This window comes from Cyprinus carpio, chromosome B9 (genome assembly GCF_018340385.1).
Source record: "Cyprinus carpio isolate SPL01 chromosome B9, ASM1834038v1, whole genome shotgun sequence".
Taxonomy (NCBI): Eukaryota; Metazoa; Chordata; class Actinopteri; order Cypriniformes; family Cyprinidae; genus Cyprinus; species Cyprinus carpio.
The window spans coordinates 10,492,583-10,518,961 of NC_056605.1; the positions used below are offsets into that span (position 1 = coordinate 10,492,583).

At 36.4% G+C, this 26,379-nt stretch overlaps 1 pseudogene; it reads right to left on the minus strand.

Annotated features, from left to right (window-relative positions):
• Positions 1 to 18,562: 18,562 nt before the first annotated feature.
• LOC109086058 overlaps positions 18,563 to 26,379 on the minus strand; it is a 36,070-nt pseudogene continuing 28,253 nt past the window's right edge.

Genomic DNA, 26,379 nt, shown 5'->3' on the forward strand with positions numbered 1-26,379 from the left:
ACACTTTACAAATTGTGAGTAAAAAAAGGCATGGAATAATTTACAAATCTCATAAACTTATAGTTTTTTCACAACAGATAGATCATAAACATATCCCAATGTTGACAAGTGAGACATTTTGAACTGTCACGCCAAATATTGTCCTCATTTTGGATTTCATGAGAGCTACACGTCCAAAAACGTTGGGACCGGTATCAATAAGAGGGGCCGGAAAAGTTTAATGGACATATCAGGAAAAGCTGGAGGACCAATTTTGCAACTTTAAATCTGTCATTGCAACATGCTTGTGTTAAAAAAGAGCCTCTCGAGGGCAGTGTCTCTCAGAAGTCAGATGGCAGAGGATCACCATTCCCCATGCTGCGGCGAAAAATATTGGAGCAATATCAGAATGGATTTTACATCACATGCGTTTATCACACTACGTGCATATACATCCAAGAGAGTCAGAGAATCTGGCAACAATCTCTGTGCGGAAGGGGTTAAGGCCGAAAACCATACTGGATCCCGTATCTTCAGGCCCTTAGACAGCAATGCATCACTACAGTAAGACTACTGAAATGGAAATCACAACGTGGGCTCAGGAATACTTCCGAAACTTGTCGTGACAGATCAACGTGGCCATTGGCCATGAGCCGGCTAAAACTCTATAAGTCAAAAAGATAGCCATACTAACATGGATCCAGAAGCCAGGTGTTGTCGCTGGGCCAGGCTCTTTAAAAGTGGACTATAGGTCAAGTGGAAATGTCTGTGGTCAAACGATGAAAAATTTGAAGTTCTTTGTGGAAAAACAGGGACACCATGTCCATCCGGACTAAAGAGACTAAAAGAGGACGGGGACGACTAGTTGTTATCCGGCAGCATAGGTTCGGCAGCATACCTCTCTGATGGTATGGGGTTGCATGAGTGCGTGTGGCATGGGCAGCTTACCCATCTGGAAAGGCACCATCAATGTCTGAAAGGTATATCCGATTCTAGACAACATATGCTCCCATCCAACGCGTCTCTTTCAGGGAAGACAAAAAAAAAAAAAAAAGTGCATTTTCCAGCATGACAATGCCAGACCACATATTGCATCAATTACAACATCATGGCTTGGCTGAAGAAGGATCCGGGTACTGGAATGGCCAGCCTGCAGTCCAGATCTTTCACCCGCCAAGAAAACATTTGAGCATCATAAGAGGAAGATGTGACAAGGAGGGGCTGAAGACGGTTGAGCAAACTAAAGAAGCCTGTATTGAACAAAGAATGGGACAACATTCCTATTCCTACAGCTTGAGCAACTTGTCTCCCTCAGTCCCCAGGCGGTTTGCACACTGTTATATAAAGAAAGAGGGGGATGCCACACAGTGGTAACAGCGACTTGTCCCAACTTTTTGAGATGAGTTTGATGCCATGAAATTTAAAATCAACATATTTTCCCTTAAAATGACTTTTCTTTCTCAGTTTAAACATTTGATATATGTCATCTATGTTTGTGATTCTGAAAAAGTGTCCCAACTTTTTTTGGATCGGGTTTGAATACACAATAGTAGAATGTGTATGAGGTAATATTTGGGTAAGATTAGGCCTGCTCTTGCCCAAGCTCGATTTTGAGAGATGCACGGAGTGGCAACAGCATGCGGTGTTTGATTTTGTGCGCTGTTCATGTAGAACGATGTACTTCGATTCACTTCACCACACTCACTGAGTGAATTTAGGGTTTGTGTAAAATAGTACACTGAGCCCCCGGCGCACCTGTGAATCTAGCAAAACCCATGCGGTGCTGCTGCAGCCTCGGCGTGAATAATTTGGGCGAATTATTGCATTTTCCATTATTTTCGTTTTTTGAAGCCATTATCGTGCCCTTTCAGAATAAAGTATGTGCTTGGGTACACCCCTATTGTTTGCTCTCTTGAAGAGTTCTTCTCCAGATCATGTTTAATTGTTTTTGGTTTTGCGGGCGCCTGGCATCTGTTTTTGTGTGAGTTCCTGAGTTTATGGGTTTTCACAAAGGAAATACGTTCACAAGGAAATAATTTCCACAAGGAAATATTCACCTCCTTTCAAGATATTGTTAAAGTTGCATGCATATATTGACCAAACACAATACATGAGACAAGTACTGTACATTCAGGAAAATATTTGGCTTCTCACCACATTGTAAAAAGCCTTCAGTACATCATTGCACATTAGGCTGCATTTTGCACTACAGAAAATCCGAACATAATTCCAATATGTACATAACCTTTGGGGAATTGGGAAAAACAACAACCTTAACCTCATCTCTTCGTAGAGCGGGGATTAGCCACGTCGCCCTACTCACATTAATGTCCTCCGTCGCAAAACAGCAATGAAGCATCTTCTCGAATGGTGAACTCCATCCTCGCAGACCCTGCATCTATTAGGTCACAGCCTCCTCCATAGCTTGAATGAGGGGATAACAGAGGTCGAGATTCATAAACTTCCACTGTCAAGCCAGAGGGAAAAAAAGGAAAGGAAGGAGAGTGTTGTGGAATGCTGAATAATGGAATCAGATACTTCGTCTGTCCATACTTAGTGCTGTCGAAAACAGAGTATGTGGTCAGTGTTGTAAAGGACCTATTTTGGGCATGCTGTTGAGACCCGAATAAAAAAAAAAAAAAAAAAAAAAACCCCATTAAAAAAAAATTGCAGTAATGTTGTGACTAAAATGTTTTTAAGAATAAAAATCATCACACCTCGCTGTTTTTGAACTCACAAGTGCATAATATTTACAGTAAAACCAGGGATTCACCATTTTTTGTTTTTTCTATTTATATTTATTCTTTTTTTTTCTGTCCGTCTGCTTTAGAACAAAATAGTTTCCTGGAGTACAACCAGAGATTTGACAATTAACATGTTTTAATAACTGAACAATACATTAGGCAAATTCCCAGATTTTTGGTTAATGGTCACATGCAATTTTACAGTTTTTTTTTTATTTAGTTATTAGTTTTTCATGAGACTCAAGAACTCTTGTGCAGTTTCATTCACGAACTCCTATTTATCAACCCAGTTTTTAAATGCATTAGATTACATCTCAATAGCAATCGCCACAACTTTCATACACCGCTGGTGGTGACTGTTGTCCTTTAACGGTTTGTCCAAAGTAAAATAGACACAGGCAAGTCCTTGACATTAAGGATCAGTTTAAAAGTTATTATTATTATTATTATGAACCAATAAAATTCCACACAGAACCTCCAACACCTTTAATGTAAAAATAACTTTGTGATTCACCTTATTTTAAAGGTTAATGATTCATTATATAGCGGACAGATGGGAAAGGAATTTACTTTTTGAAATTACTTTACTGGTGCTTTTCATAGCATGACTGTAAGAGGGTCAGTCCTATTCACCCAGGTTTATTTTCATTGTAGAGGAATCTTGAATTGTATTCATATGTGTATTTTTCCACATGATTTCCTTTTTTGATTTCCTTTGTTGTGAGAGATAGCTGTTCTATTAATCCCTCTGTTCACTTTCTGCTCTGCTCACTACCAACAAACACTTTTAACTCAGTGTACTCCAGGAAGACATTTCCTGAAAGCTACTTTTTTTTATCACAAAATCAAATAAGAACATCAGTGTTGTACTGCAGTGTCACATATCTTTAATAATATGCTTATTCCATCAGCTACTGTGGAAAAATTAAATAAATAAAATAACCTAAAAAACAACATCTTTCATTACATTTTTATCCTCATTGAACAAAAAGGATTTTTTGCATTTTTTTTTTCGGGTCCCTCATGGGTTTTTGGTTTTACTACATGTATCATCATTTTTTTGCTCCATGAATGGTACAAATCCAATTAACTTCCAGTGAAATCAGATGCTATCAACAATCTCATACTAATGTATGAGCCACATACTGTATGCATTCGTCCCCCCCTGAGGTTCACTTTTAAAAGTTTGTTTTTGCACCACATTGATTTTGTTTTGCACAAACTATTCTTGTAGCTTCATAAAAGTTACAGTTGACCACTGTTAACTAGTTTAATTTACCTGACTTTGATGAGCACCACAGAGCATTATGTCTGATTTTTTAGTAAAATGTACTCAGAAAGTCCCATAAAAATTTAATCAATGTTATTCTTTATGTGAGCTGTCATAAAAGTGTTCATCTTAAAAAGCTTTTTTGTCTACTATTCATTCTTTATCATAAAATGTTTAATTGCCAAGTAATATTAAAAAAACTGCAAATGAGAACTGGAACTGAATTGAAAGAGAAAAAGCCTTATTCAAACTAATAACATTAGTGTAAGTGAACACAACTGTTTAGGTATTAATGCTTTACTATGATATTGTGGAACCCCTATTGCTCTTACAGACTTGATCAGTATGTAAATGAAATAAAAAGATTGCAACATTAATTTATAAACCTATAGTTGTGGTCCTGGATTAAAACAGTAAGCTATTTCATCATATACATGAAAAACTATATTGTGAAAAAAAAGTGGACATTCTTTTTTATTGTTCCAAATTAATTTTTAGTGGGGCAATTAGTTGCCAAGCTCTGTGTTTGCTGCTACAAATATAATAGTTTTTAACTGACCAGTCCCCTTTCCTCTGAAACGTCTGCATTACACTGAGAAAGATTCATAGTGCAATCTGTGCTTAAAAATCGACACACAAAAAAAAACTGTAAAGGCCCAGGCAAGAAAATGATTTCCGTCAGTTGATTGAAATGTTGGGATCCTTTGAAAGGATGTGCAGAGCTGTGTAGGTGCTTACACATACATGCACAAACAGCACAAGATCTGGACTTTGTACATATTTTTACATTGTGTTTTCAGGAATTACAGTACCTTAACCTCCATCCTCCTTTATGTATGGTTAGTTTCTTTCTGGTGAAAAAACCTTGGGGGGGGGGGGGACAGTCCACTTTTTTGAACACATGTTTTATTCACGGTACTATATAGCAGGAAAAGTCTACGTTTCAGATGCCATCCTTTGTTGTTTCACATCAGGAAGCTTAAGTGTATACAAAAAGATATTTTTGAGACTTATAGTTTTTAGTAAATGCTCTTTTTTTTTTTGCAACTTTAAAGAAAGTATTGAAGAGTGGTCAATGCTTTTCATAGATACAATAAAGTATTACATCTCGAAGGGATCAAGGACCCCAATTTGTTTTCCTTATGGATATAACCCCGATTTTTTTTTTTTCACATTCAACATATACCAGATCAAGGGGGAGTTTACGTCAGCTGTGGATAAAAAAGAATACAAATCTGAGGAGGACTAGAGATGCTTTAACAGCCCTTCTACAAAAACAACCTGTAACAGTCACACTCCCCCCTCTTAAATATTTTATTCTCTCTTTGGGTTTTTACCCAGATTGTTTCGCACCACAGTTTTTAACCTTTAAATGTTTGACTCGGCAATGTGAAAAACCGAGATAACGTTCACTTTCTGAAGGACTCAAATGTACTGATATTGCTGTTGTTTCTTTCTTCTTGGAGTTTTATATTGGGGTCAAACTTTCTTGAAAGTACTTTTAAATCTACAGTATATAACAGGTTCCAACACGCCACTCATTTTTGACTGGGAACATAAAATTAAGTAAAAAAATTTTTTTATAGTATGGTTAAATAAGTTAAATATAATGTCTGTTGTCCAAATAATGGAGGTCTCAAGCATGAAACGCTGAAATACTCGGTTGTACACCATAATTAATGAGATACTTTCAAAAAGATCTGATAGTTGAGAAAATACCCGCATAATTGTTAGAGAAATTAGTGAGGTAAGCAGTTGTTTATACCCCTGCATGTAAATTGACAGTATTGAATGAACAAGCTGCTTTGTTTAGAAGTCCATTTAAAGGGACCGTTTGTTCTGTTATTGGTATTATTGGTTCTTTTTTTAGTTTTGTGCTGAATTTTTTGCTCATCTTTATAGCTACTGCATTGGATGTGTTTCTAAATGATTTCTGTCAGGTTGGCAAATAACTGACAGAGATATGCCAGGTTGTAGACTACATGGTTTCTTTAATTTTGATATAGTTTTTTTTTTTTTGACAACTAACATTCTTCGTTGCTTGTATTTCAAATAGATTCACTCAGTGTCTTAACTGCAAAACCTTAATCTCAGAGATATTCCCACACACTTTGAACATGACAAATAAAATACATGCATTTTGGATTAAAAGGTTTTTTTATTTTATTTATTTTATTTTATTTTATTTATTTTTTTATCCATATCCATGGGAAGTTTCTACAGGGCATTTTACAATAATGATAAGCAGTTTTTGATACTGATAACCATGGATTTCTTGTATAAAAATTTGTACCTTGTAATACATTCAGGCCCTGTTTCACAGACGGGGCTTATCTTAAGACAGGACTAGGCCTTAGTTAAATTAAGATATTTAAGCTGCTTTTATAAAAATGCCTTAGAAGAAAACGTTATATGTGTGCATCTTGAGAGAACAATGGAACTGACATGTTTTAAGATATGTAAGAGCAAGATATTTTCAGTTGAGACAGCTCAAACATGCATTTTAATCTGGGACTAGCCTTAAACCGTGTCTGTGAAACCAAGGGTAAGTGCCTGGGCAGTTTAAATATTCAGTGCATTTATATACACTGCATAGCACTTACTGTAATTTAAACCTGTCAAAAGATAAACAATAAGGAACGTAAACAAGTCTCAAACAGTCTCTGTAAACATAGAAATATGACTTTTAAGTATAAAAAATTTGAGAAACAAAATTGTTCTGTGCCACTGATTGTTTTTTTTTTTTCATGTTTTATAATTATTTTCCATATTTTTATTAAATGAAACCTTCTGTACCCAGTCACACATATGCCCTACAGTGTTGCAATAGTTCGTCATAAAACTTTTTTTTTTTTTTTTTCCATTTCAAACTTGATCTCATTGTTTAGTGTAGACAGCAGCCTGGTGTAAAACAGAAGCCTCAGGATATTGTCTTGTGTGTGACTCGGGATATTACCCAGCCTCGTTGCCATCCTGAAGATATCTGATAGTTTATCTTTGACGGTTGATCTTTAATTTTGGTATGTGTACCAGCTGTAGTAGGTTTCAGTGTTTCCAGACGGAAATTAAAAATACTACAAATCTTTTAAAAAAATATAAATATTATTTTAAATGAAATTTTTATATATTTACCATGTCATCTGTTTGCGTCAAACCATTATACTAATGCGTAGACCGTGAGTCTAGGTTATTGCTTTTCACTTTTGCTCCTAGTCAGACTTATTATTGTTAATTTAAAGTAAAACTATTAAAAACAGTTTTGTTAATTAAAATAAAGTTTAATCTAAAATCTAAACTTTAGATTAATAAATAAATAAATTGGCAACTAAGTTAAAGTAGAAAAATACTGGAAAATAAATAAAAACTAAAAACTGAATAAACCTAACTAAATGAACTTAAATTAAATGAAATTAAATTAAATTAAATATATACTTTAATATATTTAAAATATTTACAATAACTTAAAATGGGTAATATGGAATAAAACTAAAACAACACTGTTTCCATCTTCAGAAAGTGCTTATCTTCATATTACAGTGCTGTACAATAGTTCTCATCGAAATATTATTTTTAACATTAGGTAATTGCTTGTTTTAGACATGTTAGCAGGCCTTTGTTGCATTAAAAAAGCAAAATCAGTTATTTACCTCATTTAGGTCTGTTTGCATTGAATTAATAAGATGTATAAAGAAAAACATTTCAAATAAAAGTCCATATTCACCATACATTTTTACTGAGATTTTTATGCATGCATTTGGGAGTTAAAATAATAAAAAGTAGTTATCCAGTTATGCAAAATGAAAAAGTATCCAAAAAATAAAAAGTGGAATACTGGTATTCATTTTATCAGTTCATGCATTCCAACCCATGGCCTTGATGTTGCCTCGGGAACTTTTTTTTTGCTGTTTGTAAAGAGTAGTCAAGATCGTGTTGGTGTGGATTTGATCAGGTGTTGTGCAAGAACATCTGTTTCCTGATGTGCAGTATCACTGATGACTTGGACTGTTGTTTTTGGAGACTGTAATCTCAAAAGGCAGAATGTCTCTGTGGATTATTATTATTGCATTATATTTCAGCTATGCTCTGAGAGCACTAAAAGAGCAGTAAAGCATCCTGCATTCATTTACCTCTCAAAAATCAAGTGCCTTATTTTCCATGTCTTTAATAGGGAGAACCTCTCTGCGCTCTTCATTAGACAGATGCTGCCGAGGCACCATGAAACCAGATGGCAGTGCCATGTTGGCATTGTTGTGTTATCTGGGACTTTAGCTAGCAACCACAGGGGAAAGCTGGGTGGTTTTATTATGATCTGTCCTAGTTGCTTTCTCTTGTGAACTTTTATTTTGAAGTTCAGTATCATGTTTAGCATGGCCTTGTTAGCTCCATGCTGCAATTAGTGAATTCTAATGAAATACATATTTTGTAGGCAACACATAAATTGCAAATATTTCTTTACATTATAGTAGATGTTTTAGTAGTGCTAGATATTTTTGGAGGCTCTTTACAACAGGACTTTTTGGATATCTTCAGCGACTGAAGTTAGAGCTCATAATAGTTGCTACTGAAAGGTTTGAGACTGTGTTCTTGTGAATTAATCTGCAAATCAATGTTTACTCTGATTCCAGAGTAAAAAAAGAAGCAGGTCTACACTTCAGCATACTTTTAACTACTATTCTACTAGTCTACTGCGAACTGAATGTAATGTTTTTTTTGCACTTACAATTTAATAACAATGTATTGTAATTTAAATGTACATTAAATGCAATTATCTAAACTTTTAGATGAAATATGGTTAAAGTGTACCACCGTATGAAATGCCAAGCATTTATGGTATACTAAAATATATATTTTAATGTAGTTTCTATTGAAACTTTTGTCATGTTTTAACATACTATATTTGTAACTAAACACACTTAATGATGAAGTTACAATGTAGTACATTTAAAATATATTTACTTTATTAATACGTATATAACGTGCCATTTTCCCAGGACACGTCCTGGCCAGGATTTCTATATTGCCTAAAATATCCACGTTTTTTTTTTTATCCACGATCATTACCTTCATTAAGTATGAAAACAGGAAACCAAAGCCAAAACCTGGATATTTTAGGCAATATAGAAATCCTGGCCAGGACGTGTCCTGGGAAAATAGCACATTTGGTCACCCTAACTTATTTTATATATATATATATATATATATATATATATATATATATATATATATATATATATATATATATATATATATATATATATTTTACTTGCCACTGAGATAAACAGAAATGTGTAGTGTTTATTTGATGTTGAATGTATCTTGTGAATGTTCCTGGTGTTTGAGCTTGAATCTCTAAGGAATCCTGATTTAAGTTGCTGTTATCGTGTTAATCATCCTGATTCACTTCTAAACTGCTGCACTCTATCTCTGTCTTTGAGTCATGGTTGTTACAAGCAGTCTGTAAATTGAAATTAGGTCACATCTTCATTCTGGTTATTGACCATGTCTCAGAACAATGGATGGACAGGGTAAAATCTTTCGGATGGCTGACTCCTTTTCCTCCAGACTTCTATTTTTTTACTATATGATTTAGAGACAGCCTATGTGAATGCAGATGGCCTCTTTAGAATGTATGGCCACCAGTCAGATCTGGAGAGTGCTAATCCACCTTTCCATTTCCTCCGTCACTGTCTTTTATCTTCTGATGTCCAGATGGAAGCAGGAGCGTAAATGCCAGGCCGCCATGCACTATCCAGTGTATCACATATTCTCTCAGTCTTCATCTTTTCAGGTCACTAACAAGGTAGTTAGGTGGCATCCTCTAACACTTTGATGTTTCTGATGTTTTGGCTCCAGACTGCTCATTTAATGTGCGAGTCTTACGAGCCAGAAATGTTCAGGGATAAAGGGAAAGGACACATTCTTAGTTTTACTTTTGGCAATGTTTTCGGCACTGTGTCTGAACTCAGAATAGCTTGATAAAGACAAGTGTTTGATGTTTTCTTCTCTTGAACTCATGCTATCTGATCCCCTTCAGTGTCATTAAATCTCCAAGCTCCCTTGATGAGTTTGTGTGTGTGCGTGTGTGTTTTCCTACAACTCTTCAAGGGGAAAATAAAATATGTGACTTTGGATGGTATAAAAAGTTTTCATCTTTGTTAAATTTAGATATAATCAAACTACCAAATAAGATGTGGATAATATTTACTCTCTCACTATCTTTTTCATAAGCTCATTTATTAGTATTTATTTAATTAAATCCATTTATGAAAATATTAATTTACATAGATTAATTAGGCTTATTGATTGACACATGATCTCAGTGTATATTCATGTTTTTGTTTTCTCTTAAAAGCTTGAGACTTTAGATTTTTCATAATTTCATTAATTCAGTTGTATTAATTTCACATATAAGTTAGGCTAACTTTTTGCTCACACATGTTATTTCTTTCTTTCATTCTTTCTTTTCTTGCTTTCTTACGAGAGCTGATCAAACCTGATCAAACATAATCAAAGCCAAAAAACTTCTACATGCTTACTATATGCTAAATACAACTTTACGTTGTGCTAATCACGTTTAAACACTGCCTCCTAAACTTTCGTCCGTCATAAAAAAATTTGGATCAGGTCCAATTTTCGTTGTTTTCACATCTGTAGCAAGCATTTTGATAGGAAAGGATGAAGAATATGAAAAAAGAAAGAAAGAAAGAATATTTTCCATACATCTTTTTTTAAAAATGTATAAAATATGACACAACAGGCTGTTTTGCCCCCAACAATAAAAAAAGAAATAGAAAAAAAAATGATCATACAACTAAGTATTTAAATATAATTTTTATATATGTAACCCTGTCTGTGAAAACCAGGCTAAAGTTTCTAAATTTAATTGAGATAACAAGCATCAAAGTTTGATTTCAACCATTAATTTCACTATGATTTCAATCTTAATCTTAAGTAAATGTCCTCTAGTCTATATTAAAGAAATCCAGGTTATATTTTCACGCACACACACACACACACACACACACACACACACACACGTTTTTTTTTTGTGGTTTACGGGGACTCTCCATAGGCGTAATGGTTTTTTAAACTATACAAACTGTTTTCTATCATCTTACACCTAAACTTACCCCTCACAGGAAACTTTGTGCACTTTTAGATTAAAAAAAAAAAAAAAAAAAACTCACTCTGTATGATCTTGAATGACAGGGACACCAAAACTGTCCTCATAAATCACCTGTAATTTGTAATACCCATGTCATACCCATGTTGTTATACAAATGTGTATCCTCATAAACTGCATAAACAAGCACACACACACACACACACACTATATTTTTCTGAAGGTTCAAACTCTTCAATTTCAAAATAATTAGATTTTTCTATTATTTCATATGTCTGGCTTTACATGGTTAAATTCTGTTATTAAAATATTTTTCTCTGTTCTCAAATGGGTGCATTACACTCTGTCCACTTGTTCTTTAAACGCATCAATCAAAAGTTTGATCCGGAACATTTAGGGAGGCAAAACTGCTTAGATGGCAGAAAATTGTTGTGAGTGTGCATTTTCCTCTGTAATCTCTTGGGATATTTTAAACACGAGATCAAAACCTTGAAGTACTTTAGGGTCATATTTGCTGTGAGAGGGAGGGAAGTAACCACCTATAAATGTACAGAAATGCTGTTAGTTTGAAAGATTAATCAATATCCTTCTGCATCTCTTCCTCTCTGAAAGGTTTTGCTGCTCCAAGCGAAGAACACAACAAACATCTTTCCCGATATGAGATATTGGAAATGACTATTTAATATTACATACACTTGCCCCCATCCATTAAAGCTTGTAAACATATACCGCTATGGTATTTATTTCCTATTCATATCTTTGTTTTTGGCAAAGGTAGAGTATATCACTAATAAGCTACAAAAAGTCTTTTTGCAGCCTAAGTGTACTTACAAACAGATCCAACAATTCTAAGCACTACATCCTTCTATTTAATGTGTCTTGAAGTTATTTAATGCATTGAGTGTGTTTGATTATGGTATTGTTTGCAGCAGACACTACAGAGTTGATGAGCTTTATTATATGGTTACCGTACAACATCAAATTACACAGCTTCAGCGGCCCAGACGGACTCACTGGTTTACATACAGATTTACACACTGTGAAAGTAACAAGCATCAGTCTCTTGGGTTTGCAAGCACAATTTATACTCGCAGTGGAAATACAGAAAAGAAAATGATTCTGATATTTTAGATATGAGCAAATATGACATACTGCAGTATTTTTAAACACCGTGTAGCATCATATATATATATATATATATAGTCACCTGCACTGCAGAACATCATAGCTTTAATTTATTACTATAGCTTTTTTAACTGCATGAGCAATGAGATAAACCATCTCTCAACTACTAAGGCAATAACACAAATGTCTGTCACAACAATCATAGTACAGATTAATATAGATTATAAGTTATACCAGTACAATGAACACAAGCCTGAATATGACACCCTTTAAGATTCAACAAAGCAAATTCACAACATATATTTTTAACCAATGCTCAATGCTTCAATCCTCAAAGAAAAGGAAAAATAAAAAAGCTTTGGACAGTTTTGGACACCTTCAGTCCACACACACACACACACACACACACACACACATTAAAGTCTCAATTTATGTGCTTAAGGAATATTATAAGTCATTAAGTCAGCTACATATTTATGAAAACACGCATAGTTTTAAGGCATTGGTGGCCTAAAAATCTGTAGTGTTCCACTTTTCGCTTTACTCTTGTTTTCTTTATTTAATTTGTAGTATTATTATTATAGTTTTGTTTGCACAATACACAGATTAAATTTAAAATCCTTTTAAATCCATACAGTATTACACAAAAGTAATAAAATGTTATCAGAGCTGATAGCATAACTATTATTCATTAAAAAAAAAATGACTAAAAATAATAATAATCTTCTTAACATGAAATATCAGATATACAATATCAGACATGCAGACCAGCATAAATCCAGAAGGAGGGGAGGACACACATTTTCATTTGTTTGGTTGATTTTTCCCCTCTTAATCAGAAGACTAATCCTCCTCAGCAATAACTTGTAGGCAGAATTTTTTTTTAATTTAAGCCTGTGGGAGGGTAATAAAATAAAATTTTGAGCTTGGGTAATTGAGGTGGGTAATGATATAATATAAGTATTTGAGCTTTCTATGACTAGCCAACAGCAACAACTAGCTGCAACACAAGGTTTTCTCATATGACTCTAAATGACTTAGAGACACACTTCTGTAGGGCATATGGCTATGGAGTTGGTGGCAGAATTCATCCTTTCATTCAGGAAATGCTCTATAAAATGTGTCACCACATTTGCTGGGGTGGAGATATCAGTGCATGGATTTCAGCAGATGTAATTACTTCCACTAGACGCCTGGCTTCAGTTCGACAATCATGAACAACACTCATATGCTTCACAAGACTATTTTTGAACTTCAGAACACCATTAGACAACATCTTTAGAGTAGGTATCATTTATATTACTATTTTGTTAATGTATATTTTTTGTTAGTTAAGGCCTGTTCACACCAAGGATGATAACTGTAACAGTAATGATAAAGATATAGTTTGTAAATCATTCTATATTCAAAAGAAAATTTCACATCACAGATATAATGACATTGACGCAGAGGAACGATGTTCTTGGCATCATTTTCAGAACATTTCATTCAATCTGATGAGCAATAAAAACATTGACAGCTAATCAGAATCCACCTGACTTTAAAGAGCTTGAGCATTTAAGGTGGCAGATGACAAAACTGCAGAGTGCACTTTTTATTAAACAAAACATTATTGTGCATTGGTATGCATGCTCTAAGCCGGTACACCGACATCTTGTTCCTCTCGCCAGTCCGGATAAGGGCTTGTCTTGCGAGCCTCCATGTCCGGAGGCATCTTCGAATAAACGCATGCACTGATGGAACAATGGCATCGGAACTCCAACTCAATGGTTCTGCTGACGCCATGCAACTCAGGACCCTCTCTAAGTCCTGATTGGCCCGCACGGACTGACTGTTAGTCTGTGGATGGTAACCGAAGGATAGGCTCACTGTTGCCCCCAGTAATCGACAGAATTCTGTCCAAAATCTAGATGTAAATTGGGGACCCCTGTCAGAAACCACGTCCACCAGGAGGCCATGAATGCAGAAGATGTGATCAAAGACAATGACCGCTGTTTCCCTCGCTGAAGGTAGTTTGGGGAGGGGAATGAAATGAACCGTCTTCAAGAACCTGTCCAGCACAGTGAGAACCTCGGTATTGCCACTAGATGGGGGTAGGCCTGTGACAAATTCCATGGCAATGTGGGACCAGGGTCTTGTAGGGATAGGCAGTGGTCGGAGAAGCCCTACTGGGAGTCTATTAGAGCTCTTACCCACAGCATACACTGGGCAGGCCAATACGAACTCCCGAGCACCCCACGCTACTGACGGCAACCAGAATTGCAGCTTAATCAGCGCATGTATCCGAGCTGCTCCTGGATGGCAAACTAGTCCAGAAGAATAGCCCCACTGAAGGATGCTGGTTCGAACCGACTCAGGTACATATAACAGACCTTCTGGGCATCTCGCAAGCATATTGACGCCGTCTAACGCCGTCTGGACTCCACCTGCCAGGTGACCACTGCAACCACCCACTTGGGTGGCACAATGGGTACTGGAGAAGAGGATTTGGTCTCAGCTTCAAAGATCTGTGAAAGTGCATCAGGTTTACCATTCTTACTCCCTGGGTGATAGGAGATGTTGAAGTTAAAATGCCCGAAGAATAGAGCCCAGCAGGCCTGTCAAAAATTTATTCTTTTGGCAGAACGGATGTACTCAAGATTTTTGTGGTCAGTCCAAACCAGAAATGGAACCTCCGCACCCTCCAGTCAGTGATGTCACTCCTTCAAAGTCAACTTGACAGCCATAAAACTTCTTATTCCCAGTATCGTAGTTCTTTCCGAAGGGGTAAGATGATGAGAGAAAAAGGCGCACAGGTGTATCTTGTTGTTAGAAGGTGATCTTTGAGATAAAATAGCCCCCACTCCCACCACTGACGCATCCACCTCCACTACGAATTGGCGACACGGGTCCGAGTTATTTAAAATAGTTTTTCGAAGGCCTCCTGAGCCTGTTCAGACCAACAGAACCTCCATCGTGTGGAGGTGAGATTAGTCAGAAGCAGGGCGATTTGACTAAACCCTCTAATGAACCACCTGTAAACCCCAGAAATCATTGAACCGCTTTACGACTGTCTGGGGTGGGCCAATTATCAACCTTTGGCAGGGTCCATTCGAATGCCTTCCGGTGACAAAATAAATCCCAGGAACAGAACTGACCGTGCGTGGAACTCCAGCTTGGCGGATAAGCGATTCTCTAGAAGCTGTTGTAACACTAGCCTGACGTGCTGGACGTGATCATGCTCGTTCTAGGAGAATATCAGGATATCATCAAATTATACAAACACAAACCGGTTGACCACGTCTCTGAGCATGTCATTAACAAGAGGATGGAAGACAGCGGGGAGTTAGAAAGTCCAAAGGGCATAACCAAATACTCAAAGAGACCTGTAGGAATGTTAAAGGCGATCTTCCATTCATCACCCTTCCTAATCCGAGCTAGGTGGTAAGCGTTGCGTAGGTCTAACTCCGTAAAGATGGTCCCCCCTGTAAGAGTTTGAAGGCTGAAGACATCAATGATAAAAGAAGGTTATTCTTGACCGTGATGTCATTCAGCCCCCAATAATAAATGCAGGGATGGAGCGATCCATCCTTCTTCTCCACGAAGAAAAACCCAGCCGGAGAAGAAAAAGGACGTATAAACCCGGCTAATAGAGACTCATTGATATATTTCTCCATGGCCTAGACCTCACTTAGCTCCTGGGAGAAGTTATTGTAGAAACTGCAGCACTCATACTTGTTGTCCAACATCGCCGTGCCCCACTCTCTCGCGATTCTGGCCAGGTGCATTATAACAAACGCTACCTTGGATTCCACAATGGGGAAACAGGAAGGCTGTAATGAGAAAGTCAGGGAGCACTGTGACAAGAATGAATGGAATGATGTGGGTTCACCAGAATAAGGAGCCAGTGGATTTAGGCGAGGTTTGGATCAGCGCAGAGTAGATGCCTCCTCCATATCCGGTGTTGCGGCGGTGGGAACCATGGATTGATCTGAATCTGGTCGAGTCATTGGGAATTAATGGTGAGTTGTTGTGAAAGGCTGGTCAAGGCCTAATGAGATGCCTGTATCTCGTCCAGTTGGCTTCCTAGGAGGATCCCCTGTTGAGTGAGAGTGTGACGGATCTCAAGGTCTCCAGTTGAGTCCATGACTGGTCAGTGTGTTCTGTCACAGAACGCTGTGTATAAAAAACAAGAAGACTCAAGTGCTGTGCCAAACAGAGGAATTAAGTTTATTTAAAACTTTGGATGATAACATTAAAAAAAAAAAAAAAAAAAAAACTTTAGGGAAAAAGATGAATAGGGAAAATTCAGGGCTCCCAGTTCCTACACCAACTGGACAGATGGCTGGGAGGATGACCGAAAGGAGTTCAGTCTAGCGCTCCCAATTCAAATACGCAATCCAGTGGATTAGTTAATCCTTGCCTGAGGATCCTGGACACAGTGCAGAAATGATTAGAAGAGAGGATATCTGCAACAAGCAAGGTAAGAGCAAACGTAACACAAAATGTCAAACCGACACAGAGAGATGACAAAGACAGGAATAAATAAGGAAGGGGAAAATAGTAACAGGTGCGGGGCTGATGGCGTGCACAGTGCTGCGAGTATATATAAGTCGGTGAGAGGTGTGGACAATGGCATGATGGGTCTCTTCACCAGTGTTGCACTATACAAATTATTTAAGAAACATTCACAAGGAAAACACAAGTCTACTAAACAGATTACAAAAGAATAAATTAAGATAATATTATCTGTATTGTTGCATTATAAATGGTACCTTCTGTATATATTTACACTACTTGTTGATTTGCTCTTTGGAGAACATCACTTTAATTAATTCTCAAACTCGTTGACGTGATGAGCATAGGTTTGCTATTTGTTTTAGAAAGCACAATCTGTCATCAGCTTGCATGAGCCAGTAATAGATCATGATGCTTTCTGAGTAAAATCTGTCCATTGCCTTAGTAACAGATGCTACCTAAGCCTGGTTACAAGGCTGTGTTAAGCTGCCTCCAAAAGAGATGAATGTTTTAATGCATCATCTAAAAAAAGGTTTAAAAGACCTTTAGGCTTGACCTGTACACACTGCACATAAATCTGATTTGTTTTCAAATCCAGTCTTTCAGACTGACTCTTATTGTGTCAGTGATGAAATTTGATCTGTTTGTACAGTTAATTTAATTCATGTACGTTGTATCTAAACAAGTTGCTTTAGGAATCATGTAAGAGTCCAGAAAATATCTTGCTCTCATTCTGAACTCCTGAAGAACATGAGTGGCATTTTATACATGCATTCGTATACACATAATGAAAGAAAATATTCATACAAAGCTTGAGACAATACTGCATTTTTATGATGTTGCAATCGATTTATCACACACTAAAAAATGCTAAGTAACTTTTTCAACCTTAAGGCTGAGTTGAGACGGTTGGATAACACAGAATGGCACTTGAGAGGAGAAATTTAAAACGCTTTAAACACAGAGGGTACAATCCTGTAAATTCACTATAATACACAGTTTATTCCCGACTTCCAGTGTTTATTACAGGTTTCAGTCTGTGTTTCTTGGCGGCAATCAGCCTGATGGTTTGGCCATACTGAAAGTATGAAAGTAGGGTATTCATTGGCAGGAAAATAAAAATGTGAACAAAATAAGTGGTCAGTTTTTTTTTTTTTTTTTTTTTTTTTTTTTAAGATTAAATATTAAACAATTCAAAAGCAGTTTCGTTGAACTGTATAAGCTGTATAATTATTGGGTTTCCATTCTTTTGTGCACTTTTTTTCTGCAAATATTTTCAAATTTTTCAAATTTATGCTCGTCTATATTTTGCTTAATAAATGTTCACATTTTGATTATAACTGTCGCTGGCATTGTTACTGTAGTGATTATGTGTGTAAATTTAATTTACAACCAATATTGAGTTCATCTGAACATAGCAGTATAGTCATTTTTAAAGAATAATTGAGATAAATAAAGCCTAATATGTTGGGTCAAACATTTAACCCAACCCAGTTGGGTCAAAACAACCCAGCGATTGATTTGTTCCTTTTTTGACCCAGCGCTGGGTTGCCAAAATGACCCAAATTTGGTTGTTTTTGACCCAGCATTTTTAGAGTGCAGAAAAAATGACTTGAAATCCAACAGACTGAAATGCATGTGGTTTGTAAAAATCAGATGCCATGTATATTTTCTGACTACAAAAGCTCTACTGACTAAACAGATTTTAGACAAATATGCCAAAAATCTGTCTTCTGTCTGTGTGAAGTTGTCTGCCTTAGTGTTTTGTTTTTTTTGTGTGTTTTTTCATATTGACTGATGAGGCGGATAAACATTTTTATTTTCATCACGCTGTCTACAAACTTTGTCCGTGACAAGGTGCAGCATTTCAAGGGAAGACTACGCTGCTGAGAGGTTGTGTATGTAATCTGATGAGAACACTTGAGTTGAATGTTGGTTAAACACCATGAAGCATGTGGTTAGTTTAGGCTTCAGATTATATCCTATTAATCAGAAGAGAGCTGTGGGCCACAACAACGCAATGTGTTCAGCACTCACAGACGTCTCAAACACACCTCGGGGAAATCAGAGTTTAACAGCCCTTCCATTTTCAGCCGTAGCACCCAAGTTTAGAGCATTACAACAGTGAAACGCCTCCAGACGGAGGCAGGCGCTATGATGTCTGACTAATTATAGAGAAACAGCTCATTTCTGAAATGAATTTTCCACAGGCATAGTCGATCTCCAAATGCTTATTGTTTTATTAGATTTACCTAGCAGATGTTGTTGCTGTCTGTTCTGCCGTATTTATTTAAGTGTTTAGAGTTTAATTGATTCCATGTTCTGCTAATCCGAAACCTTTATGTCAGATGTTTCCTTCGTGAGAGCATTTCCTGAATGAAACTAGTCTGTTTTTGTGCTGGAAAAAACCCATGTTGGACTATCATGGGCTATTAAACACTGAATATGCGATAGGGTTGTATCCATATTATCCTTCACAATTGACATCTGTGCAGGCTACAGCAGGCTATGATCCATTTTACTGTTGCATTCACAGTTCACTAAGCATTCAAACACAAATTCGCCATGTGCTAATTATGGGTTTTTCTCTCACTTTTGGACTCTTTTATAAACGTAGATGCTTTACAAGTTGTAGTACGCCAGTTGTTTTTCACACGAAAAAATGGTTTCTCAATCTGGATCCAAACCTGAGGAAGTCAGACATCTGTTTCGCAAACATCTTCACAGGAGGATCTCTATATATTAGTCTCATGAAAAAGGAGTCATGAAGGGCTTGGAAAGGTCAGAACTAAATGCATCTGCTGACCTCATATCTCTTCTCATTAAAATAAAGCAAAATCATCTGCTGAACAAACCTTTTAAAGACTGAGTGACGCAATGCATGATTGGCTCCTAAAAGTATTTTGATCCTTTTTCATAACACGCAATCAAGAAAAGCTCAATTGATTATTTTCAGCTATGAGCACTGTCACCTTTTCCAATCTAAAACTAACAACCTGAAATAATGGGATGCTGTTTTAAAATGAGCGAATTTTAATAACAACAACACTGTCTATGAGCACTGTCACCTTTTCCAATCTAAAACTAACAACCTGAACTAATGGGATGCTGTTTTAAAGTGAGCGAATCCGACAACACTGTCTGGGTGATCCCATAAAACTGATCTTTGTGTGTGATCCTGAATACCGACCCATTATCCAAGTCATGAGCTGCGCAGGGGAACGATGCCATTAAAACCCTGGCTGCTACATCGGGGAAAGTTTGGACGGCCAAGCGACATAAATTTAATGGGGGAATGGGCAGCTTTTAAGGCCTGCTGTGTGATGGACGGTCATCAGGGCTGAGGAAGAGTGTGGATAACAAGGTATTGTTGACATTCTTCACTGCAAAGTAAGTTCAGAGAGCAGATGCATGTTGATAGAAAGTAATGTTTAGCCAGTGGAAAAACTATGGAGCATATAAATCAGGGAAAATGAGACAGATTATTGGGGAAGTTGGCAAAATATAGAAATGGTAAGTAATATGGATAGTTTGGGGAGCATCTATGCTGGTTCCTGCTTGGTTATGATTATGCTTAACTGATTATGCTTTTAAACCAGTGTTTCCCATACATTTTTGCATTATGTATCCCCAAAGCCCTATCTGTAAAGCTCAAGCATCCCATTATCAACACCCAACCAGATATGTGAATTTGGGTGAAAACAATTCTTCATAATCTTCAAGGAACAATCATTTATGTAATTTCATTTCATCAGTCATTTGTGACCATTTGAGGAATTGGGACTTATAATGTTTGAATTTAAATCTTAAATGAGTTACTTGATGAGTAATGAGATCATGCAAATTATTATTATTATTACTATTATTATTATTTTTCTTTTTTTTTTTCTTTTTTTTTTGATAACTGTTAGAAAAATTAGATGTAGAGGAAATACACTGTAAAATGTTTCCATCGTTATGACAAAAATAATCTTTGTATACATCCATTCAAAGTGTCATAACTTCCTACTTAATTTTATGAGTTTTTGGAGTTTCAGCTTGAGTTTTTCATCAGTGATTAAAATCAAAGTTCCTGAACTCAACACTCCAGGTTGTCACTTTGTCAGCACTTTAATTCTACTCAAAGTCAGCCATTTTTTTTTTTTTTTTTGTAATTTTAGTGGCTTGAAATATTTTACAGTCACTGAATCAAGTCTGACTTCCCATGGGTCCCGTGGCACTCAAAAATATCTGACATTTAATCAAGCTTCCCTCTCTAACCTGCCTTAAAAAATAAATAAATAAATATATAAAAATTATCTTCTAAAAGAAGGACAGAACAATCACAAATCAGATTTGTGTTCTTTGCTCTTGTTTGATGATGACTATCTGAAAGGACCTTAATATGCTTACATCTATAAATTTATGAGGGCATGTGAAAGCATTCATAAATCAGTCTGTGAGATTATGACAGATTGGCATGAGTTCATCCCAATCAAGGGGTTTAAGGTTTTCTTTCAGTTGAGGTCACCTATAACCACAGACTGTGAAGGCCACAAAGGACAACATCAAAAAGCAAAACAAAACCTATTCAGTCCAAAAAATGAAGAGGAAGGCAACTGCCAAAATCATTCTCCTGTCTAGCAAACAGACCATCAACATAAACCACCTTGTAATATTTTATGGCTTAGACTTTGGAAAGCTGCTATACGTCAGTGTTTAAGAGTTCTGATCTTATGAATGAAATCTCTCCCGATGTTTCTTGGCCTTGGAAAGGATTTTAAAAACACTATGCAGGCACTTAAAACTACAACAAAAGATAACGTAACATAAAGTGTAAGGCTGGCATTCTACTAGCCATTTTCAGACATTTACATGTCGTTTGAGCAAGTCAGAAAATGTAGTCTCTCAGTAAGCACTAAAAGCTCTAGAAACCCTGTTTCCTGCTGACTCTGATCTAGCAAGTTCAACATTATCACTCAGTCGATAAAGGCGAGTAATGAGCTTCTTCTCATGCCGAAGAGCCATTGTTCTGCTTGCATCTGATCAAAATTTTTTCTCAGCAAACTCTATACCACAAACTTTACCTCAAACGCAGATTGTGATTCATGGTAAAAATTTCATTTTTTTCTGGTTCTTTTACACCAAAACCAGTTCAGTCAGAAATAAATTTCGCAGGCAGTCGTTTGTTGTCTTTGTTGTTGTTGTTGTTGAGTGACAGTAACAGACCTTTGACAGAAGAGGGTGAGGTTGGTGTGACCTTTCCTACCGAGCTGTTCGACGCCACCTTACGTATATACATTTATACAAGTCTCTAGTGGATATATAACAACATGAACAATCATGGATCATAAAACAATGGGCGATGTTGATGTAGCATGTGGTTTGCTTAGCTGCAAGAAAGTGATAAATAATCTAAGTCTTCTACCAAAGTTAACCCTCACAATTTGCCAACATCCACCCCAATTCTTCTCCATCTTGTCCTCTGAGAATCAGCATGGTCCCATTGTGCTGACAGTGGTGTAGTTGAACTTAGACATGGATGCTCCAGTGGCAGTAACCTCATCATCACCTTCCCTGAAGCCTCTTCTGCGGCAAGGCCAGCAGCAGCAGGAGAAGGTGGTAAGAAGCGCCTTTCGAAAGCGCTTGTTCATAAAGCAGTAGATGATTGGGTTGACACAGGCAGACGTGTAGGACAACAGGTGGATGAACGAGATGGGGGCTCCAGAAAGAGCCCTGTGGGCCGAGGGAAGGTCGAACGCTTTCCAGGTGTTGACGGAGTACAGTGGCATCCAGCAGATGAAGAACATGGCCACAATGACAATAAGCATACGGATCACCCGCTTCTTGGCCTTTAGTTTAGCCTCAGACGTGTTGCTACGGGGTCGGTCCACCTTTGCGGAGCCCGTTGGAGTGAGGACAGACATCTCCATTGAGTTGGGCCTCTTGGACACCTGGATGTAGCAGCCGTCTCCGTCATCGCTGCTATATAAGACAGTGGAGCTGATACCATTTTTCATTCCTAAAGAGGAAACATTGCACATTCCTCAAGAAGAAGCTCTGAGGGGGTATTTAAATAAATACAGATCAAGGGGAAGTTTACATTTTGATCCACATTGCATTTCCTGAATAAAATACTACTGCTTGCAATGCAGAATTCATATGCAAATATCACAAAAAGTTTCAAACTTGAGTTTGAATAATCCTTAAAGTATAATGTTTAGAATATAGTTTAAATTGAAGCAGTACGTTAAGCAGTTTTGTTGAATTAACACTGGTTGTCCTCTGTGATGTTGCACCAAAAAATGTAACGTTTAGAATTTTTTACTTTATCAGAATGGTATGAAACTTGGTGACTTTTGTGGTACTTGCTAAATGAACACAAGCATTGTCGACATGATTAGAAAAGGCTAAATGGTCTTAAAAAAAAAAAAGACCACCATAAGAAATGAGTCGGAAAATACAGAGTAATTTTTTGGGGGGGAGTACAATCTACATCCTTTGTTCTGTTTTTATTTAAATGCTAAATTAATTGAAAATGATATTTTTATTTTATATAGAAATAAATAGTGCATAATTTAGAGATTCATTTTATATAGTATATACAATCCCCTCAAAATCTGAAATATTAAAGAATACATATTATTTAAACAAAATACAATAATTTCTTAATAATAAAAATAATAAAAACGTATTGTCTTCTGTCTTTTTTATATGGCAGAGTATCACACTTGACCCTTAAGTGATGAATACCAGAGGGTTAAAGGGATAGTTCACCCAAAAATGAAAATTCTGTCATTATTTATTTATATATTATATTGTTGTTCCAAACCCGCAAGACCTTTGTTCATCTTAAGAACACAAATTAAGATATTTCTGATTAAATAGAGGTTAAACCACTGATGTCACATGGACTATTTTAACGATTATTTTATTGAAAATATCTTAATTTGTGTTCTGAAGATGAACAAGGTCTTGCAGGTTTGGAACAACATGAGGTTAAATAATTTAATTTTGGGGTATACAATCCCTTTATTTGTAGAAAGTTGTGGAGGAAAAAGGAATACCAGTTTTCAAGCCCTGTAATAATGAATAAAATCAGTCGCAATCAAATTACTCATAGGTTAATTTTAATAAATTAGTCAAAATGACTCACAACCTAAAACTCAGTTATGAGTTTGAATTGCTTTAATTACTCATTCACTTACTGAATCAGTCAGAACACTTCCCGCCTGAATCATTACTTCCATCATATCCTATTGGAAATAATTCAAGAATTGTTTCTGTAGTGTGTATAATTAAGGCTCATGAGAAACATACTGATCTAAGCAGCAATTAAACATTTAAAAAAAAAGTTTAGAAAAATAATGTACAAGTAATACTCTTTGAAAAAGGGAGTATTCTCATTCTTTAAAGATTATATTAATGAAATGAATCAGTAAGGAGCTGGAATCATAAAGTGCAATCTGAATTGTTTACTTCTTTATGATTCCCAACCCTTGTGTCTTTCACTAAACAATAACCTTCATAAGACCCCACAGCAGGTTATATTATGAGATTCTTGAGCTTCCTTCTTTTGCAAAAATTGTTACCAGTAAAATGGGAAAGGAAATGACATTTCACTAATTCAAATGAAAACATCTTAATGGGTAGAGTGGTGACTCAGCACTGGAGAGTTTTGAATGCTAGATCACTGCAGCCCAGGGGAAATGGAGACGTATTTATAAAAATTATAGAATGTGATTCAAAGCAATCCACCAGATATTAACTTGTAAGAGCTCCACCAATTAGCAATTTAAGTTTAAATATTTGTGTTTATATTTCCTGCTTTTTCCTTCTTGCTTTTTAGGGGCAGTTGGAGGAATGTTGTACAGCTGCAATTATATTTCCAGGATCCAATAGGTCACATTTAATTTTTTAGGAAATTGAGCCTCATTTAAAAACAGATGGCCATGACTGTACACACAAACAATTAAATCCTCAGAGTAGGTCATCAAATACAATCACAGTTAATACCCTATGGGATGTTCTGAGGCTTGCTAAAACATGAATAAATTAGACTGCATGTATTGTGTTATTGACTTCATAAATGTCTCACCACTCTGTCCCTTCTTCTGCTCCAATTCAAACTGTATTCCACGGTAGAGTTCTCGAGAAATGAGCCCATAAGCAATGATCATCACCACTCCAGGAATGAAGAACAGAACAAATAGCAACAGGATGCACCTAAAACAACATGAAAATGGTTTGAAACTCCATTTTGAGGAATAGTTTATCTAAAAATGAAAATTTAGTCACCCTGAGGCCATCCAAGATGTAGATGAGTTTGTTTCTTCATCAGAAAAGATTTTAGCATTACATTAGCATTGCTCACCAATGGATCCTCTGCAGTGAATGGGTGCCTACAGAATGAGAGTCCAGCTTTTCCCTTAACAGGACGTTAACTGATGGACTGGAATTGTGTGGATTACTTGTGGATTATTGTAATGTTTTTATCAGCTGTTTGGACTCTCATTCTGACGGCACCCATTCACTGCAGAGGATCCATTGGTGAGCAAGTGATGTAATGCTAAATTTCTCCAAATCTGTTATGAGGAAACAAACTCATCTACATCTTAGATAGCCTAAGAGTGAGTACATATTCAGCATATTTAAATTTTTTAATTCTATTCTTTTAAAATATAAATACAATCACTCACTCATATTTATCCAAGGGTAGCCACTCATGGCCTGATTCAATGAAAACTGTTTCACCTAGATCAGGGGTGTCAAACTCAATTCCTGGAGGGCCGGAGCCCTGCAGAGTTTTGTTGCAACCCTGCTTCAACACACATACCATGTAGCTTTCAAATAAGCCTGAAAGACTTGATTAGCTGGATCAGGTGTGTTTAATTAGGATTGAATCTAAACTATGCAGGGCTCTGGCCCTCCAGGAATTAAGTTTGACACCCCTGACCTAGATTATTCAAAACATTGTTTATTCTACAAAAGAGTTATTCATACTGATTATAATTCTGAATTAATTTAAATATCAATAATTATCCTCAGAAGTGTGTAGTCTTGCATTGGCATAGCTTGAAGGGAACATATTCGTGATGTGCCTAACAACACCTCTTCCCTGTAATAAAACCCCTTTAATGACCAGCCTCTTGTGGCTTATTAATGTAACAGAATATGCAGAAAGAATTAGAAAGATGTACAAGCAAACTCAGAGTAACATGCAGAGAGAGTACTGTTGTGGTCCCTTGCTGTCTACCTAACAACAGCTGTCATAAAAACATAATGTGCTGCAGGTGGCACCCAGCTGATGTTTAAGACCCCAGCTCCTTATCAGAGCACTGCAGAGTGACTCTGTCTCTGTCTCTGTCTCTGCCTCTCAAGTTGAGACAAATGCAGACATTCAATGATGTTACAGTATGAGTAATAACAGGATGCTTTTCCAATTAAAGGAATTTCCAGAGTACAAAACAACTTAAGCTCTAAAGACAGCGTCTGTGGCATTACAAGAAAATCATTTTTAGCATGTTAGTATACAAATAAACAGGTATGCACTTCCAGTAGAAGTCTATGAGGCATTCTGGAAACTTTAAAAACAAAAATATTATTTTAATATACCCTACTGTTTAAAATATTTTTTATGCATCTGATAAAAAGTACAGTAA